This window comes from Bombus vancouverensis, chromosome 6 (assembly GCF_051014615.1).
Source record: "Bombus vancouverensis nearcticus chromosome 6, iyBomVanc1_principal, whole genome shotgun sequence".
Lineage (NCBI taxonomy): Eukaryota > Metazoa > Arthropoda > Insecta > Hymenoptera > Apidae > Bombus > Bombus vancouverensis.
In genome coordinates, this window is record NC_134916.1 from 6,914,518 (window position 1) to 6,918,159 (window position 3,642).

Sequence of the window (3,642 nt, forward strand, 5' to 3'; positions counted from 1 at the left end):
TAACGTAATACGTTATAACGTTATACCGTATAGCGTAATACGTTATAACGTAATACCATATAACGTAATACGTTATAACGTTATACCATATGACGTTATATCATATAACGTAATACGTTATAACGTTATACCATATGCAGCTATACCATATAACGTAATACGTTATATCGTTATACCATATGACGCTATACCATGTAACGTAATACGTTATAACTTTATACCATATAACGTAATACGTTATAACGTTATACCATATGACGTTATACCATATAACGTTATACGTTATAACTTTATACCACATGACGCTATACCATGTAACGTAATACGTTATAACGTTATACCGTATAGCGTAATACGTTATAACGTAATACCATATAACGTAATACGTTATAACGTTATACCATATAGCGTAATACGTTATAACGTAATACCATATAACGTAATACGTTATAGCGTTATACCATATGACGCTATACCATGTAACGTAATACGTTATAACGTTATACCGTATAGCGTAATACGTTATAACGTTATACCATATAACGTAATACGTTATAACGTAATACCATATAACGTAATACGTTATAACGTTATACCATATGACGTTATACCATATAACGTAATACGTTATAACGTTATACCATATGACGCTATACCATGTAACGTAATACGTTATAACGTTATACCGTATAGCGTAATACGTTATAACGTTATACCACATAACGTAATACGTTATAACGTTATACCATATAGCGTAATACGTTATAACGTAATACCATATAACGTAATACGTTATAACGTTATACCATATAGCGTAATACGTTATAACGTAATACCATATAACGTAATACGTTATAGCGTTATACCATATGACGTTATACCATATAACGTAATACGTTATAACGTTAGACCATATAACGTAATACGTTGTGACGTAAAGCCATATAACGTAATACGTTATAACATTATACCAGATAACGCAATACGTTATAACGTTATACCATATAACGTAATACGTTATAACGTTATACCATATAGCGTAATACGTTATAACGTAATACCATATAACGTAATACGTTATAACGTTATACCATATGACGTTATACCATATAACGTAATACGTTATAACGTTATACCATATGACGCTATACCATGTAACGTAATACGTTATAACGTTATACCATATAGCGTAATACGTTATAACGTAATACCATATAACGTAATACGTTATAACGTTATACCATATGACGTTGTACCATATAACGTAATACGTTATAACGTAATACCATATAACGTAATACGTTATAACGTTATACCATATAACGTAATACGTTATAACGTTATACCATATGACGTTATACCATATAACGTAATATGTTATAACGTTATACCATATAGCGTAATATGTTATAACGTTATACCAAATAACGTAATACGATATAACGTTATACCATATGACGTTATATCATATTACTTAATACGTTATAACGTTATGCTATATAACGTAATATGTTATAACGTTATACCATATAACGTAATACGTTATAACGTTATACCATTAAACGTTATACCATATAACGTTATACTATATACCGTAATAGCTTATAACGTTGTGTTATATTACGTAATGCGTTATATCGTTATTCCATATAGCGTATTACGTTATAACATTATACCATATAATGTTATACTGTATAGCGTAATGCATAATAACGTTGTACCATATGACGTTATGCGTTATATCGTTATACCATATAACGTTATACTATATAACGTAATGCGTAATAACGTTATACTATATAACGTAATGCGTAATAACGTTATACCTTATTACGTATTGCGTTATAACGTTATACCATGTACTGTTATACGTTATAACGTTATACCATATAACGTAATACGTTATAACGTCATACCATATAACGTTAGACGTTGTAACGTTATTTAACGTTATAAAAACGGTTGTTTTTCAGTGGACTTCCTCTTCTTTTAATTGTCGATTCTCCAGATATCCCATTCGTTCCCCTGCACGACTACACGAGGATTTTATTGCAATGTGTGAAGGGTTCGGCGTCACTCTTCTCGTTGCCGTTTGTACTCTTGGGCGATTCACAGCATTGCTTCTTTGAGGTTCGCCCCTTGCTCTCGAAAGAGTTGGCTGGTTTCCCGATTGCCCCGACGCGTAAGGTACAATTACTCCAGCGTCTACTCTAACTTTAAATCTGTAGCAATCTTTTACCATATGCCCAGGTTTTTTACGATAATTACACGTTATAGAGTTTTGTCCCGGGTCGTTTGAACGATTCTACGACGGTGGTACAAATCTCCGATCTTGGTGTTTATCCCGATGTTGTTGTTATTGTTCAGGTGACGGGCGTTGTTTCGGTTGTAGTTGTTCGGAGGTGTCGGACGTTGGTATCCTATTCTGTCGTTTGTCTGTTTCAATTTCCGTGTTGCTCTCACGGCTTGGAGCTACGCGTTGTCCAAGGATTGGTATCCTGCTACCTTTATTCGCAAATACACCTTGTTTGGGAGTCCCTTAACGAAAGCCTCCCTTGTGTCCCAATCTAGCGTATCTTGAACATCTTGGGATATGGTGCCACACTCGCATCTTTCCCCATCCATTATTGTCAGTCTGAGATTTCTGAAGCGGTCCATATAATCTAATATCTTCTCCTGGTTGTTAGAATACTGTTCCCAATTCTCTCCTATATTCGTTAACAGTTTTTCCTGGGCCGAACATGTCTTTTAATTTGTTCCCAAAATCGTTCAAACTTATTATGTGACAGTCTTCTACGGCGAGAAACGCGTGTCTGCGAAGCTTATTCATTAATAATTTTACCAATTGAGGCTCTTGATGCCTTGGAACCATATTTCGCTACCACTGGTACCGATTCGATCGCATCTTTTAACTTAATCGGTTGGGAGTTATCCTCGATCGCTCTGGTCTCTCGCGTTGTTATCGACGATAATGTAGGTATCTCAGTTTCGTTTGTTACCTTATTTATATACGCGTTTTCCTCTAATTTAACAATTCTTAGGTTAATACGCGAAAATTTTCATCCTACGCTTTCACTTTTTCTGACAATGTCAAGAGCGTGTCCTCATTCAGTGAGTCTCTTGCGATCGACATGTTTTCTATTTATATTTTGTCAATACTCGTAAGAACTTTAATCTTCCGTGGAGTGTATCCCACCGCTGCCACCAAAAAATTTGATCTGTATATATTGTTACGTTCTATTTATTTGCCGACGAGAAGGTAGAATTAACTGACGTTTAATGCAACTGCCAATAAGCTCCATTTTCGGCTAACCTGCTATGTGCGGGAGAGGATAAAAGTTTTTCGAAAGTAAATTTACAATATGCAATGATTTATTCAAATCTTACTCGATTTCGATATTGACAATTGACTGACAGACTGACGGATATAAAATTCTTCGGTTAACAAAATGGTAATTCTTCGATTGACAAAATGATGATTCTTCGGTTGACAAGATGATCCTTCTCCGATAGACAAAATGATAACTAACTCTTCGATAAACATTTTCTTTTTTATACGTGAAGAAATCCTCATGGACACTCTGCTGCTGCTACTTATAATCGGCGACAGCAGAGTAGTGTCGAACTTTTACCGACTAAAAC

The 3,642-nt window shown here is 34.6% G+C and overlaps 1 pseudogene; it reads right to left on the reverse strand.

Moving 5' to 3' along the window:
- Positions 1–1,969: 1,969 nt before the first annotated feature.
- On the reverse strand, positions 1,970–3,133 carry LOC143302797 (uncharacterized; annotated as a pseudogene).
- Positions 3,134–3,642: the final 509 nt, after the last annotated feature.